This window comes from Sciurus carolinensis, chromosome 8, assembly GCF_902686445.1.
Source record: "Sciurus carolinensis chromosome 8, mSciCar1.2, whole genome shotgun sequence".
Lineage (NCBI taxonomy): Eukaryota > Metazoa > Chordata > Mammalia > Rodentia > Sciuridae > Sciurus > Sciurus carolinensis.
The window spans coordinates 6909634-6926829 of NC_062220.1; the positions used below are offsets into that span (position 1 = coordinate 6909634).

Sequence of the window (17196 nt, forward strand, 5' to 3'; positions counted from 1 at the left end):
ATGTCTATTGTTAGTAGGATAGATAAGTAAATCGTGGTATAGTCAGACCATGGAACATGAAGCAGGAATTAAAAATAATGAATCATTTCCATGTGGATAAATGTGGATGGATCTTACTGACAGGAGGATGGGTGAAAGAAACCAGAGTCAAAAGAATATGTAGTGTGTGAGTCCATGTAATGCCAACACATCCACAGGGATGGTGAGTGGTTAGGTCCTGGAGGGAGGAAATAATGGGTAGTTCAAAGAAACCTCTGAGTGCTAGAGACTTCCTGTGTCTTGATTCAGGTGGTTACATGTGTAGGCATGTAGGTAAAAATCCATCAATCTATACATAAAACTTATGCACTGTACTATATAAGCTGTATTTCAATAAAAGTAAATATAAATGAAAACATGTTAATTAAATTTTCATTTCTTGAATGTCTTATCTGATTCACTCAAAATATGTATTTGTTCATTTTGATAACTTTTGTTCTTTAATTCAGCTTCCATTTCCTCTCTAATGAAAGACTCTGATTTATTCTAGTAATTTCATATGTGTGGTCTCTACAGGTTGAATTCTAATGTTTATTCTTTCTCTTGACTCAGTGAACAGAGCTAACTTTCTATGTACCAGTGCTGTTTCATGTTTTAAATGGATTAAGTCATCTAGTCTCCACAGCAGCCCATCAAGTGTGTTCTCTTGTTCTCCCCATTTTACAGATTTGCAGCTGACCCACAAGGAGGGGACATGACTTGTCCCTGGGACTTGAACACAGGCTGTGTGACTTTACAGTCCAAGCTCTCAGCATCTGTGTCACCTGCTCCTGCCAAGTCGCTGGGAGCACGTCCTGGTCCTTGAGCTGTGTTGGTATTGGTCAGTCAATATTTAGAGATTCCTCAATGTTCCTGAAATTCTTGGAAGGGATCATTCAGCATCATTCTTGAGGTGTATTAGCTAAGGAAGAAGCTAGAAGGAGTAGCATTTGTTGTAGCTTTTAATTTTGAGCAAGTTCCTTGAACTGAGTACTGGGTCAGAAGGACAGGGTTGGTTTGTCACCAGGTGTGTTAGAATAGATCTCAGTCACTGGAACGTGTTTTAGTGGGGACCCACCATGGTGACCACAGTATTTGACTGTGAGGGCCATTCTAGGAGCCAATGGTTCTCCAGGCTGCTGACTGCACCAGTCCCTGAGGCTGGGAAGACATGGGCTATGGGCATTTGAGGAGGGAGCCTGTCTGTTGTTAGTACAGTGATGAGTTTCCTCTGACCCAGGTCTGGTAGTTGACGATGGCTCCCACCCTTAAGCAGCAACTCACAGGTCACAGGAGGTCTAGGTTGATAGACTAAGCATTGCATGGACTAACTGGGTGGTAGCTGTAAGCAGCTGGGGTGGAGCTGGAGGAGTAGGCCACTGGGGACATCACTGGGGTTTAAATTTATTTCCTGGAGGCTCAACCACTGTCTCTGCGTCCTGCCTCCCATGAACTGGACATATTTCCTTTGCCACACTCTTCCTGAAAGATGTTCTGCCTCACCTTTTACCCAGGATATTGGAGTCAGGTGGCCATGGACTGACCCTCTGAATTCATGAGTCTGAGATGAACTTTTCTTCCTCTAAGTGACTCTGGTCAGATATTTTGGTCACCATTATGATTTAGGTATGAGGTGTCTCTCTCAGCTCCTGTGTGAGGAAATGCAAGACAGTTTAGAGGTGAAATGACTGAGTTATGGGAGCCTTAGCATGATCAGTGCCTTGATCCCTTGATAGGGCTTAACTGGGTGGTGGCTGTAAGCAGGTGGTGTGTGGCTGGAGGAGGTGGGTGGCTGGGGACCTGCCTTGGGGGTATATATTTTGCGTGTGGTGGGGGAATCTCTCTGCTTCCTGGAGTGATGTCCTGACCCACTGTCCTCCACCACACCCTTCTGCCATGATGCTCTGCCTCACCTCAGGCCCTGCAGAATGGAGCCAGCTGGTGATGAAATGAGACCTCTGAAACCATGAACGCCAAATAAACTTCTCCTTAAAATCTTTCTCTTCAGGTCTTTTGATCTCAGTGATGAAAAAGTGTCTAAAACAGTCACAGTAGTGAGAAGCTGACTAACACAGGCCCAGATTAAAGCCATAGCCCAAACCTGTATGTGAGTCAGATCCTGCAGGGAGCTGCTAAGGGCACATGGGATCCCTGGGTCCCTTCCCAGAGTGTCGGGTTAGGAGTTCTCAGGGGGAAAGCAAGAGGCTTTGCTCTTGTCCATCAGAGGCCCCACTCTCACTTCCAAAGGGTCTGTTGAGCAGACAGCTCTTGTATTCTGGCTCCTCTAGTTGAGTGTGAAGGAGGTTCCTGCTGCAGACATCCCTGATATTTAGCTCCCACACTCAGCTAGGTTCTAGGGAGGAGGAAGGGTGCTTGTTATCCCTAGAGGTGTGTAGACAGGAAGGGTCGTGGTCAAGCAGGAAGGAAGTGTTTGATGGGAGAGCACTAGCTAGTGACTTCTCCAGGTGGAGCATCCTGGGTGTGGCCATGCAGGTTTAAGGTGCTTATTACATAGTCTTATGCAGTGGGGGGTATAGCTCAGGGGTAGAGCATTTGACTGCAGATCAAGAGGTCCCTGGTTCAAATCCAGGTGCCCCCTACTCATGCTTAATTTTGACTTTCTCTCCTACAGGAAGCCTCAGTTTTCACTTCTTCTTTAGTACACAACAGGATAAATGCTATCTTTGTCACAAGCAGTCCATGCTGAGGCTTTACTGTGGTTATTTGAACCCCAAGTATGAATCAGAATCACCTGAACAGTCTAGCAAAGTGCCATTTCCCAGGCCCACTCTACTCCCATTTTAGCAGAACATCTTACAGGGAGAGGTTTGTCTCTTTGTCCTCTTTTTCTGTTCCATGGAAGGTAGTGAAATCTTAAGTGGGAGAGAACACGTTGGACATTGGAAGAGGTTTTGTAATGGAAGCCATGTGGGTTAGAATAACTGGAGAGAGGGAATATGGCCCTGGACCCTATGCTATCCATGCCAAAACTGGACCCCCGATGGAACTTCTGTGTGGTAGAAAAGGAAATTTCTGGCTTAATTTCTTGTTAGTGTGTTGTGCTGATTCTTGGCTCTTTGGGTGTTCAGCATGCACAGTCAAGTCTAATCCTACACCAACCCCAACTGGACCCACACTCATAGCTGTTTCCTCTCACGATCTTAGAACCTGAAAAGTCTTTTCTGACTCCTCTCCTCAATTCTTCCTCTTCTCCTTCTTGCTGTTACTGAACTTATTCATTATCCTCGTGTTGACCCTCATCTCTTCCATCTCTCTCTAGGCCATGGTGGTAGGCAAACCTGTGGCTCTCCTGTTTGTGTACCCATTATGGACCCTACAGTTGCCTCTCAGTCATGAATCTGGCTGCTGTGGGGTCTTTGCCTGTGGCCTCTCTACCTTCCTCACAGCTCCCTTCTCTTTCTATGGATGCAAATGCCAGTGGCTATTTCTTCCTTTTCTCTGGGGTTGCCAGTCTTTGCTGGAGTAAAGGATAGAGTCAGATAAATGATGTCATGCAAATCTTTGGCAATGTGACCTCAACTATCACTCCTCTGTTAACGAGCAATCTTTGATTCCTTTCCAGTTCACCTCTTCTGTATTTTCCACCGAGCCAGGTTCATAGTTTGTCTTTGTTTCAGGTCACAAGCATCACTCTACTTCTTTGCTTTCTCTAGGAGACCTTGTTTCTTCTTAGTTGGGAACACCAAGGTCATGTGATTAGAGGCCCTCAGCATGCTCATGCTGTTCTGTCTTCCTGCCTCTTCCTGCCTCTCTACAAAGAGAAATAATCTGTCTCCTCCTCCCCAGAGCACATGTTGTGTTTCTGCTCTATCCTCTGCTTTACCTGGGATTTGACTTCATGACATGGATTGGGTTCCACACATGTGAAGGACCAAGGAAATCTTTCTAATGGAGGTGCATTGGTGACAGGAGAGTACACAGGTCAGAGAGACAGAGCTTGCTGGGCTGTGCCAGTCAGTGTGTGTCAACTTATGTAAAAGGTATGAATTTTTCATCTTTTTTTTTCAGAATGGGGGTTATGTATCAGGGGTAAAGAATTTGACTGCAGATCAAGAGGTCCCTGGTTCATATCCAGGTGCCCCCTGCTGTTATGTCCTTCTACCTTCCTGATTTAGCAGTCTCCTTCCTAGAAATGTCTCTGGTCATCTTCCCCACTGTCGCCAGACTGTGCTGGCTTCTCAGGTGTGCCTCCTCTGCATGTTGGGGAGTTATGCTCACTCCTCTCCACAGTGTATCACCTGTGTCCGTAGCTAGTGCTCACCTTGAGCTTGGAGACGTTTCTGTACCTCTTCACCAGCAACAGCACTCTCCACTCCCTGTGCACTGTGCTCGTCCAAATGTCTCAGTCCCTGCAACCAAGAGACAGAAATCACAGGGCAATTTCTAGCAGGGACGTATTCTAGAGAGAATACTGAAAAAATAGGGAATTGAAGGTAAGAATCAAGGGTCAAAAATAAACCTCTAAATATCTGCTGGCTTTTGGGACCCAATCAGGAACAATTTTGCAAGCAGGACCCCCCCCCCCCCCCGAATCTGGGGTTCAGCCCTGAATGAGGAAAGTGTCCCTGTGGTGAGCATTCTGGCTGCCCTAGCCACTCGTGGGCACAGCCACCAAGCAAGCAGAGCACATGCTTTGGGGATGTGGTGAGGAACTAGCAAATGAGACCTGAAATGCAATGTCCCTGAAGGGCATGGGAACCAAGCTTCTGGGGAGGTAGATTAGGCTGGTGGGCAGGGGGTGATGATCATGGGTCTGGCTGGGACTTTGAGGGCAGTGAGGGTCTTCATTCCCTGGGTATGTGCCTGGGAAGAGCAGCAGCCATGTGTGTGTGACACGGAATATCCAGCGGCAGGAGGCAGGAAAGCAAAGCACACGGGGCAGTGGAGTAGAGGGCCCTCTCCTGAAACACCCTTCAGTGCCCCTCTAATCACAGCTATCAACATGCTGCTCATGGGAAGGAGCCCCACAGCAAGAACCAGTTGAGGAAAAATGAGAAACTCCAGAGCTTTCCAGTAAAGCATGAGCCCCAACACAGACCAAATCAGCTGTGGCTTGAATGCCCTTTCTTTTTTTTTTTATTTAAAAAAATTTTGGGGCTGGGGAGATAGCTCAGTTGGTAGAGTGCTTGCCTTGCAATCACAAGGCCCTGAGTTCAATCCCCAGCACCGCAAAAAAAAAAAAAAAAAAAAAAAAAAAAAAAATTTGATTCATTGTACACAAATGAAATACAAATTTTCATTTCTCTGGATGTACAAGATATAGAGTCACACCATCTGTGTGATCATACAAGCATATAGGGTAATGATGTTTATCTCATTCCACAATCTTTCCTTCCCCCACCTCCTCCTCTCCCTTCATTTCTGTCTACACAATCCAGCGTTCTTTATAAAACATTCCACCTTTGGTTTTTTGGGTTGAGTTTATTTCACTTATAATGATATTCTTCAACTCCATCCGTTTACCTGCAAATGTCATAATTTCATTCTTCTCTATGGCTGAGTAATATTCCATTGTGTATACATACCACATGTTCTTTTTCCCTTCATCTATTGAAGGGCATCTAGGTTTCCACAGTCTAGCTATTGTGAATTGAGGTGCTATAAACATTGATGTGGCTGTGTCACTGTAGTATGTGTTGAATGCCCTTTCTTAAGACCACTAAAATCATTAAGGTGGTGCCAAGTATGTTTTCTCAGTTTGATCAAAGTGTTCCTAGGACAGGAACAGGAACGTAATGTGCCGAAATACTTATAACTGAGATGTGAAAGTGATGTCAAAATGATTTGTGATCATGGCTTTTGGAAAATGGAATTAAGTACATAGGAAACCTGCCTGTTTTTTTAAGAGACTTGTATTGACAAAAGCATTAGCAACTGGAAGTAAAAGACCCTGGGACTGTGTGAGCACTGAAAAGATCTCTGGGCTTCTCTCCTCTCCACGGGGGAAGCAAGCTGAGCTTGGTTGCTGCTCAGCCACCAAGGCAGATATTTACCATTGACTTCTTCAGAAAGTGCAAAGGAGAATGAGGGAAAGGAGGGTTCTCTGAAGGTGGAGCCAAGCAGGCTTTTATACAGAATTTCTGAATTGGAGCGACTCCCCATTAACAAATTAGGGCCTAGTCAGGGAACCTTCCTAATCCTGGATGAGTGTTATCGGTGTTGCTGAGTTTGAAGTGGTTATTTATGTATTACCATTGGGAATGTGCTTGAAAATACTGAAATTGGTTTCTGAAAGGAGTTCCAGTTGTACCACCAGATTTAAAAATGGCAAGTCCACCTTTCCTGGTAATATGAATTTCTGTGAGGTTTTTGTAATTCTAGTCTTTCCAATCTCTGTGCTGGAATTTTCATTGAAGAAAGTCTGTTTTAGCACTTCCACTGTGTTTGGGATTTGCTATGGATAAAAATATTGTCTTTAAGTTCACAGATCTCTGATACAGAGAAACTTCACCTGGATCTACACAGATTCTTGGATCTCATTGGCAGATCCCACGTGTTGTGAGGCAGTGTCGCAGGAGTGGCTGACACAGCCCTGACCCTGCCTTCCTCCCTTCAGTGTATCCCACCTTCTGAGTGAGGGGAGGGCTCAGAATTCCACTTACTGAAGGAATGGAGAATGAGCTCACAGCAAGACTGGGAGGAAAGAGCCCTCTGGGCCCTGTAAGGTGAACTCCTGGCCTGTAGGGCATCCCTAGTCTGGTTGTGGTTCATGGGCAGTTACCATCAGGTAGGAAGGAATAACACTCTCAGAGTACCATGGAGTCCTGAGGTGTGGGGACACAGGTGACCCATGCTAGTGGGGAACCCAGTCAGTCAAGGGGGCGTAACTCAGGGTGGAACATGTCACTGCTGATCAAGGTCCCTGGTGTGATTCCAGGTGACCCCTCTGGTATGTTCTTCTGTGGCTATGCTCCCTGGCATCTCCTCTTGTTAGTGTGCTCCTTGCCGTTCACCCTCAGCACCACCCTTCCTAAGACTCATGTCAGCTTTGTCTGGGCCGTCAGTTACCTGGCAGAAGGCAGGCTGCTGTTGTCAGGGGTCTCTGAAGATCGTCCTTAGTTGATCTGCAAGGTTGACAGTGTGGAAGGACATCATTGCTGAATGACAGTTACCCAACTGAATTTACATCAGAAGTACCAGCTGACCTTGCTAAAGAGAGAGATCTCCCTTCATCTTTCTGATTAGTTTAATTTGGAATCTTAGAACTTTAATTTTGCGGTGAGGGATCACAATCCCTTGCTAGTGTCCATCCTAACATCCAACAATTCCAATTGACTGGAAAATGGTATTGGAACTTACACTTGGCTAGGTTTTTGGGAATAGGAATGGGCATTTTAGGAATATGCTGTTTTACTCTCTTTCTTTTCCTTAAGGATGACATAGCAACAGCAGATCCTTTGAGAAAAGCATTTGACTGATCACAGGTCCCTGAATCAAATTCAGATTCTTCCAACCTATGCTTATTTTTGATCTCTGAATATGGCATTAGAAGACTTCTTCCTTGGAGCTGTGGTTATGGTTCAGCAATAGAGTGCTCACCTAGTGCATGTGAAGCACTGGGTTGGATCCTCAACAACACCTAAAAATAAAGATGTCCATCACAACTAAAAAAAAAAGGAAGAGAGAGAGAGGGAGAGTGTTTTCTGAATTCTTCAGGGTCCCCTAATTCTTAATCTTCTTGCAAGTGGGCACCACAGTGTGAGTTGGTGAGTTTGTTCTGCCCTCCCAGATCCTGGGGAGGGACCCCCCACAAACTCTTCAGACCTGATCTGGTCTCCTATCAAATTTCTTGGGTGGCCATTTATTTTGTGTTGGTTTCCTTTTAAAATGTTATTTCTTTGAGAGGATGAAGCCTCTGTGCACATGTTGAAGATTTCCATGCCGTGAGCTTGTGAGGAAATGGCTGCCCCTTCCTTTCACACTGACCATACATTGGCCATCTCTGTGTGATTCTAGAGACTGGAGATCTCTCTGACACCCACCTCTGAGGACTGTGTCCTGACTTCAGGTTTCTTCTGTCTGAAGTGCTTAGTGATTCTGCAGATGAGGAAAATGAGGGGAGTAGAAGAGACAAAGGGGCAGTTCATGGCCTGCCCAGAGCATTTTTTGTCAAGAGGCCCTGATGTGGACTCCAGTTATGACTCTTCACTTATCAGATATTCTTTTTTCTGGCATAATTGCAACTTCTGTCATTTTCTTACAGATCTGTACATGAAAAGGCACAAATTAAATCAATAGCTCCAAAAGGTAAGTCAGCATCATCCAGGTCACTTCTCAGATCCACACATGATGCCGAGGTTTAAGAGTTCCCAAAGGAGAAACTAGAAGTTTTGCATATGCCTAGAACTAGCCCCACCCTGACCACCAAAGCGTCTGTTGAGCAACCAGCTCTGACTTTATTTGCTTCTTTATTTGTTCCAGCCACAAACATCCATGATTTTATTGTCACTGACTCACCTCGGAACAAGGGAGGGAAGGCTGCTGGCCGTAAGTAGAGGTGACAGGCAGGTGTGTAGACAGGAAGGGGCATGGCCTAGCAGGAAGGAAGTGTATGATGAAGGAAGTATATGACACTGTCAAGTGCACATCTCCCGGTGGAGGATCCAGGGTGTGGCAATCCAGGTATAGAGTGCTTATTACCTACACATCACAGCAGGGGGTATAGCTCAGGGGTAGAGCATTTGACTGCAGATCAAGAGGTCCCTGGTTCAAATCCAGGTGCCCCCTTGCAAGAATCTCTTTTACATGCCAAAGAGAAAAAATTTTAAAGTAGAAAATAACAAGGAGTCACACAATGACCATGTCAACCATATTGACATTGAACACCCAAACGTGTCCTAGGCATAAACAGTTAGCTGTGTGTTCACCTGTGCTCTGGATTCTCTCACCATATCTGTGTCATCCTCTGCACAAGGAGACAGCAGAGGGTACAGTGTGAGGCTCTTCCAGGTCATGACAGGTCACCTGTGTCACAGGTTATCATCCAAGGCAATGACCATGAGGTTCCCTCATTGCATGGACTCCCAGCCTTCTGAGGTCTGTGGAGCTGAGGAGCCCAGATTTTCCCTTAGGCAAATTTTCCTTGTCACTTCTCCAGGAAGATCCTCTTGATGCCTGAGCAGGGCTCCTTTCTCCCTGCTCCCCAACGCCTATACTTAGCTTCTGTCACACTTGTGAAAATATTTTGTTCCTGTGTTGTTCTCCTGTTTGGACCAAGACTCCTTGAGGAACATGGACTGTATCTTCCCTGTCTCTCTGACCTTAACATGAATGACATATCCACTACCTAACAAACTCTATGAATGTTTGTTGAGGAAACGATTGATGGAGTGAAATAATGAGCCCCCTCCTTGAGGCCTTGGAGTATGGAGCAGGCTCTCCCAGTCCTGTGTGTGACGTTCATTGAAGACCAGGATAAGCAGCTCTTGTCTGATCACTGTGTGTGGACTTAGGGAAATGCTGGAGTCAGGTGTGCTTTCCAGGTGCAAAGATGGTTCCCCCAGCACAGTGTGAGGAGGGAGGGGAGCTGGGGTGACTAGTTAAGGTTGGGATGAAAGAGGGTAGGGCAGACTTCAGTGGAGAAAGCTGTCAGATGCTAGAACATGCAGAGAAACCTGCAATATAAATCACAGGTAGCCTGGGTGTGGTGCTCTGGATGAAAAGGTGCTAATGAGAGGTTCCATGTAAGTGGGGGTATAGCTCAGGGGTAGAGCATTTGACTGCAGATCAAGAGGTCCCTGGTTCAAATCCAGGTGCCCCCTTATTTACCTACTGTCCTTTTATGGTAGCTACCTTAAACTCTTCCTCTTAGGAGGGCCCCAATTGACATTGGAAGACCTCCATTAATCAACTAGGGATTTTGGAAAGCAAAGAGCCTCCCTCTCAGAGCTGCATGACATAGGCCACACTGATATCCATTTCATGCATAGGGCCAACCTCCTCAACCCCACTATCCTCCCCAAGAGCCCAAGGGCCTCCTTGTCTTGGGAATGCCCCACCTCATGAGAATAGTGCACACACAGTAGGTCTCAGAAGCTACCTGGAGAGCCCTTCCTGCTTTGGACCTCCCCTCTTATTTTCACTTCTCTACACCCACCTCCATCCCATGCTCACAGGGAGAAATGGTGCATATTGTCCCAGAGCTGGCCACTGGGTGATGAGATGCATTTTTGAATTCCCAGATCCCTTATCATCAGGTTTAGGTTGAGGGATAGAGGCTGAGACGTTGCAAAAGGACAAGCACCAGCTTCAAGTGAAGACCTGAAGGCGGCTGTGCATGTCAGCAGAGTCACCTGTTCCACAAAACTCAGTGGATGTCATCCGCTGAGCAGGTATCAGTCATGTGTAGTGCTCAGGGTTAAGAGGATGAGTTGCACCTTGTCCACTTCTGTCAGCTGTAGGAAGATTGCCAAGGTTCCCTTGGCGTGTCTGATATTGACTCCACGTGGCAGAACCTCCAGGATGGTCACTGGGGTGAATGAGTTTACTCTCCCTGATAAGTTGCCGAACTTCTGCAGTGTCTTACTGTATGAATCAGCACAATGGGTACTGTTGGTAGTAGTACTGCTTTATAGTGTGTGTGTGTGTGTGTGCGTGTGTGAATTGAAAGCACTGAGAACAATGCCAAATACCCCAACACACATGTATTAAATGTCATAGTTAAAATAATTTTACTAGATTAAAAACATAAAACCAACAAACTGTATCTTCCTCACTGAAAACACATCTGCATCAAGGATACATACATGTTAAAAATAAAAAGACAGATACATGTACCACACAGTGTAGCTTCATTATTACTAGACAGCATCATTTTTGAGGCAAAAAGCATTACTAAGTGCTATAGATTGAATCTGGAATGTCTCTGAAAACCACACATTAAAGTCCTAGTCCTCAGATTGGTGCTATGGGAAGGTGCTGGAAACTTAAGAGGAGAGGCTTAGCATGAGGTTTCCTGTAGTGGGGTATGTCTTTGAGGGGATATTGTGTCCCCAGCTCCTTCCTCTTCCTCTCATTCATCACATCCCATCCATTAAGTGAATGAATTCCCTCTGCTATGTGTTTCTTCCTATGAGGTGCTACCTGGTCACAGGCCCCAAACCAAAGACACCAAGTTGGCAGGAACAGAAACTTCAAAACAATGAGACTGAAAATATTTTTTCTTTTTAAAATTGATCTCAGGCATTTGTTATAGTATCAGAAAACTGACTAACACTAAGAATAGAGAGAGTCATTCTGTATTGTTGAAAAGGTCAACTAACCATGAATGAAAAGCAATTCTGAATTTGATGAATTTCATATCAGCTTCAAAACACACAGAACACAGTTTAATCAAACTGAAAAGAAGAAATGGACAAATTTCCATTGGATCCCTTAATGAGAGGTTTTAAACACTCTGTCTTGTGAAGTGATACCAAAGATTTTAACATGATTAATTAACTTTACCTAATTAAAATGTAAATATTCTTTCACTTAAAGGCAAAATATGCATTTTTCAAGTACACAAGCAATATTGACCAAATGACTATACTGAAGTATAAGGCAGCTTTAGAATATCCACAGTATTTAAATCATAAAGATTATTTTCTGATCAGAATAAAATTAGAGACCTGGCTTGTAGTTCAGTGGAAGAGCACTTGCTTAACTCCTGTGAGGCACTGGGTTTTATCCTCAGCATCATGTGAAAAAATAAATTAAATTAAGGCATAGTGTCTATCTCCAACTTTAAAGTAAGGAAAAAAATAAAATTCAACTGGAAATCAGTAACATCAAACAAGTAGAAAAATTGAGATTTATAAAATTCTCATATGTTTAAAAACTAAAAATAGTACTTCTAAACAACTGTGAATCAGAGAACAAATTATAATAGGCATTAGGAAATATTTTGTACTAACTGATATTGATGAAAATACTAGATATTAAAATTGTCAATTGCAGCAACAGCACTACTTAAGAGGACAATTTATAGCCTTAATTCACCTACAATAATGTACATAGAAAAAGTGAAAATAAACAAACTAAGCACTTATCTCAACAAAGGTACAAATGGAATGGTAAAAATAAATCCAAGGAAAAATAAGAAAGAACTAAAGATAAATAGAAAATAAACAGGATCAATGAAGCAAAAGTTGTTCTTTGAAACAAATAATAAAATTGATAATTCAGGCAAGATTAACAAAGTGAAAACAGAAAACCCTCATAGCTAACATGACATTTCTTTAGAAAGGATACAGTAGCATAATTTCCAAAGACATTGAAATGCTTGTACCATGATATTACAACCTGCTTTTGACTATGAAATATGATATTAGATGGCATAGAAACATTTCTAGAAAAATATAATTTGCATGAAGATGGAGAAATTCTTTGCTTGATGATCTTGCTTCTCTCTCCCTTCTCACTAATCCATTTTAGTTTAGTAGGACTGATCTTGTTCAATGGAAAATATACTATCTGAGCTGACAGAGGTCCTAGCATAGCTACTTCCTAAGCAGTTGATGGTCCAGCTTCACACTGTCTTGTCTATTGATAGGCCTTTCCTTCCCCAGAAGTCTTCCACTGTTGTGTGGTCCCTCCGAGCTTACCTGTAAGTACATGAGGTGGGATGTATCTTCTGGCAGACTTGCTAGGATGTGTCCAACTGTGTCCAGCCCAAGAAATGTTTCCTTTAAATAAAGGATGATTTATGGAAGTGTAGGTGCCATGATGCAGTTTTCAACTGCTCCCCAATAAATTCTATTTACTCCTAATCTTTGATGTTTGTCTGCACCTGTGGCTTTGTTTTCCAAAATCAACTCCAGAAGAAATGGAACTCATGAATAATCCAACAACTGTGGAAGACTGAAATTGAAATTGAAACCATAGTGAAATTTTTTTGTCTTAAATAGCAATCAGGCATATACCTCATGAACACATGACTGCATGACCTATGTGAACCTGCAGTGAATGTGGGTGTCTCAGCCCTGTTTCACGAGGTTGAGAAAAAGGGTAATTGCTGGAGGATGATGTTGGCTGTTTATAAATCAATTATTCATAAACTTATCTACTCAATAAACACACAAGACCAATACTCTTTTTAAATGAGAGGGGGCCTGATGGGTCTGGCCATGCCAGTTCTGGCATCTAATACATGCAGTCGCCCAACTATCTTATTTACAGACACACAGGTAAAGGAGGCCAAGACTGCAAGAAGCTTCTTCTGTGATGGACGGGATAAGGTGGAGTTGGGGAGCCAATTTCTTAGGGGGACTATTCCAGAAGGAGACAGGAGCCACACCCAGACACCTTCCTGGCTGTTCCTAGAAGCCAGACATCAGCATCCCATGGCTCAAACTAGCCAGATTCTGCTAGATAAGGATGGCTTCCCACATGTATAATCAGAAAAATGAGAGATTACACTCTATTTATGCATGATCTATCAAAATGTGTAAATGCATTCTACTGTCATGTACTACTAATTAACATAAATAAATAAAAAAATGAAAAAAGAAAAAAACAGCAAACTCTCCATTGTAGTTTCAACTCGTATTACACTAAGCATTTCAGAAAGAAATAGTGCAGGTCTTAAACAAAACTTTGTGAAAATAAAAGTAACCCAAAATCCTGGGTAGATAGATTTTGGTCTGATTTTGGTCCCAGTCTTTCTTTGTATGTTCCTATTCCTTCCTCTTGGAATGAGATGTTTACTCTGGGCCATTGTATCTTTTACTTGATTTTAATTTTAAAGAGGCTCGTAGCCAAGAGTTTTCTTTGAGTCTCAGAGGAGACATTGAATTTGGACTTCTGATGATTCTGGAACTGTTAAGACTGTGGGGACCGGGGTCCAATGGGTGCGGGCTCCCGAGAAGTGGGCAGAGGAGAAGAGGAAGGAGCTTCAGGATGTCTTCAACACGGTGGGCGCCAACATCATCCAGCTGCTTCGTGTTGTCGTAGTAGGAACGCAGAGCAGTGGAAAGAGTTCAGTGCTAGAAAGCCTAGTGGGGAGGGACCTGCTTCCCAGAGGTACTATTGTCACTCGGAGACCACTCATTCTGCAACTGGTCCTGTTTCACCAGAAGATAAAAGAAAAACAATAGGAGAAGAAGATAGGGTAGAAGCAGAAGAATGTGGTAAATTTCTTCACACCAAAAATAAGCTTTACACAGATTTTGATGAAATTCGACAAGAAATTGAAAATGAAACAAAGATCAGGAAATAATAAGGGAGTAAGCCCTGAACCAATCCATCTTAAGATTTTTTTCACCCAACATTGTCAATTTGACACTTTTGGATTTGCCAGGAATGACCAAGGTGCCTGTAGGAGATCAACCTAAGGATATTGAGCTTCAAATCAGAGAGTTCATTCTTCGGTTTTCAGTAATCCCAGTTCCATTATCCTCGCTGTCACTGCTGCTAATACAGATATGGCAACATCAGAGGCACTTAAAATTTCTAGAAAGGTAGATCCAGATGGTCGCAGAACCCTAGATGTGATCGCTAAACTTGATCTCATGGATGCGGGTACTGATGCCCTGGATGTATTGATGGGAAGGGTTATTACAGTCAAACTTGGAATAATTGGAGTAGTTGACAGGAGCCAGCTAGATATTAACAATAAGAAGAGCGTAACTGATTCAATCCGTGATGAATATTCTTTTCTTCAAAAGAAATACCCATCTCTGGCCAATAGAAATGGAACAAAGTATCTTGCTAGGACTCTAAACAGGTTACTGATGCATCACATCAGAGATTGCTTACCTGTGTTGAAAATAAGAATAAATGTTCTAGCTGCTCAATATCAGTCTCTTCTAAATAGCTATGGTGAACCTGTAGATGATAAATGTGCTACTTTACTCCAGCTTATTACCAAGTTTGTCACAGAATATTGTAACCCTATTGAAGGAACTGCAAAATATATCGAAAGTTCAGAGCTGTGTGGTGGTGCTAGAATTTATTTTTTCCATGAGACTTTTGGAAGAACCTTAATTTCTGTTAACCCATTAGGTGGCTTAACACTATTGACATTTTGACTGCCATTGGAGATGCTACTGGTCCTCGTCCTGCTTTGTGCCTGAGGTTTCATTTGAGTTATTGGTCAAATGACAAATCAAATGTTTAGAAGAGCCCAACCTCCGTTGTGTGGAACTGGTTCATGAGGAAATGCAAAGGATCATTCAGCACTGTAGCAATTACAGGACATAGGAACTGCTACGGTCCTACGGTCCTAAACTTCATGATGCCATAGGTGAAGTAGTGTCTTGTCTTCTTTGGAGAAGGTTGCCTGTTACAAACGAAGTGGTTCATGACTTAGTGGCAATTGGATTGGCTTATATCAACACAAAACATCCTGATTTTGCTGATGCTTGTGGGCTAATGAACAATAATATAGAGGAACAAAGGAGAAACAGGCTAGCAAGAGAATTACCTTCAGCTGTATCACGAGACAAGTCTTCTAAAGTTCCATGTGCTTTGGCACCTGCATCCCAGGAGCCCTCCCCTGCTGCTTCTGCTGAGGCTGATGGCAAGGTTGCATCTGGAAGCGGTGGGGTTGGAGATGGTGGTCAAGAACCAACAACAGGCAAATGGCAAGGAATGCTGAAAACTTCAAAGGCAGAAGACTTATTAGCTGAAGAAAAATCAAAACCAATTCCAATTATGCCAGTCAGTCCACAAAAAGCCCATGCTGTCAATCTGCTGGATGTGCTGGTTCCTGCTGCACAAAATCTATCTGCCCAGGAACAGCGAGACTGTGAAGTTATTGAACGACTCATCAAATCATATTTTTCAATTGTCAGAAAGACAGACATTGTGCCAAAGGCAGTAATGCATTTTTTTGGTTAATCATGTGGACACTCTTTAGAGTGAGTTAGTAGGACAACTGTATAAATCATCCTTCTTGGATGATCTTCTGACTAAATCTGAGGATATGGCACAGCGTAGGAAAGAAGTAGCTGATATGCTAAAGGCATTACAAGGAGCCAGTCAAATTATTGCTGAAATCTGAGAGACATCTCTGGTGAAAAGAACTATGTAACACTGAGACTCCTGACTCAAAACCTGCTAGTTACTGCCTACTTGAGTAGAATTTTATTTATGAACTCCTGTGTATTGCAATGGTACGAATCTGCTCATGTGAAGATTGGCTACACACTGAAAACTATACTCTGCATTACAGAAAAAATCACACATTTAATTCAAATAATAAATGGCTGTTTCTAAAGTTTCACAGTATATATATATATATATATATATTATATATATATAATCTCTCTCTTTCTCATGACAGTTTCATTTAAAGAACTGTTGGTGTTCTAGTCATACAAAGCAGTTTGCCTGTGCGTAGAGATAACCTGTGTAGTCTCTGTTAGTAGTCTTAAAGCTGCTGCAATAGTCCTTCAAGAAGAAAACACGAAGACATTTCGTGAGACTTATAATGCATGCGCTGTATAAACTGACCTGGCTTTGAAAGATGTGGGTTGGCAAATTCCTCACGTAGTCACTGTATTCCACCTGTCCTTCAATTTAGTTTTTAAATATCTATGCAGCCTTCACTGTGTTAATAAGAAAGTTGAATGCATAAGAGAATCTGGAGTAGTGATAAAGATGCAGGGTACATATTGTGTAGTTACATAGCCTTTCCACTTCTGGGTCCACACTACCCAATGCATTAACTATTAAACTTAGACCTGAAAAATAATTTTCTGCATTGAAACCTTGTGGACTAGAATTACTTCATAGACTTAGTAATGATGGCCAGTTCCTTTCAGTTTTAGAAGAGCCAATGACAATTAAATTCCCCTTACTTTGCAAATAAAGTAGTAGTAATTCAGATACATCTCTAAAATGGGACACTGACATCAGGATCCAAGATTTGCTTAAAATAGACTGATTTTTAAGCTTCACTTTTATTTGTTGGTAATAGGTACTTTTGGTCCAATACCAACAAAATACATTAGAATAGTAATATGAAAATGCTGATGGAACTTTGTTATTTAAAGAAAAATACACAGACACACAGACTACTAAAAGCATATTGGATATATGCATTCAGGGCATGAGAGTGAGGTTCACAACATATCTTGTGAAAATTGGCCAGGTGACTCTTGGTGTGAACTACAACATTAAAAATTTCAAGATATGTAGAAATTCTTAACCTCTTGCTCCATCTAACAGATAAAC

General features: G+C 42.8%; 3 non-coding genes and 1 pseudogene across 3 annotated transcripts; all 4 read left to right on the top strand.

Annotated features, from left to right (window-relative positions):
* The first annotated feature begins 2545 nt into the window (after positions 1-2545).
* Positions 2546-2617, top strand: Trnac-gca (transfer RNA cysteine (anticodon GCA)). Its single transcript has one exon. It is a non-coding gene; the product is annotated as a tRNA-Cys (tRNA).
* Positions 2618-8694: 6077 nt separating this feature from the next.
* Trnac-gca (transfer RNA cysteine (anticodon GCA)) lies at positions 8695-8766 on the top strand. The gene has a single exon. It is a non-coding gene; the product is annotated as a tRNA-Cys (tRNA).
* A 638-nt stretch (positions 8767-9404) lies between these two features.
* Positions 9405-16051, top strand: LOC124990568 (dynamin-1-like protein; annotated as a pseudogene).
* On the top strand, positions 9729-9800 carry Trnac-gca (transfer RNA cysteine (anticodon GCA)). The gene has a single exon. It is a non-coding gene; the product is annotated as a tRNA-Cys (tRNA).
* Positions 16052-17196: the final 1145 nt, after the last annotated feature.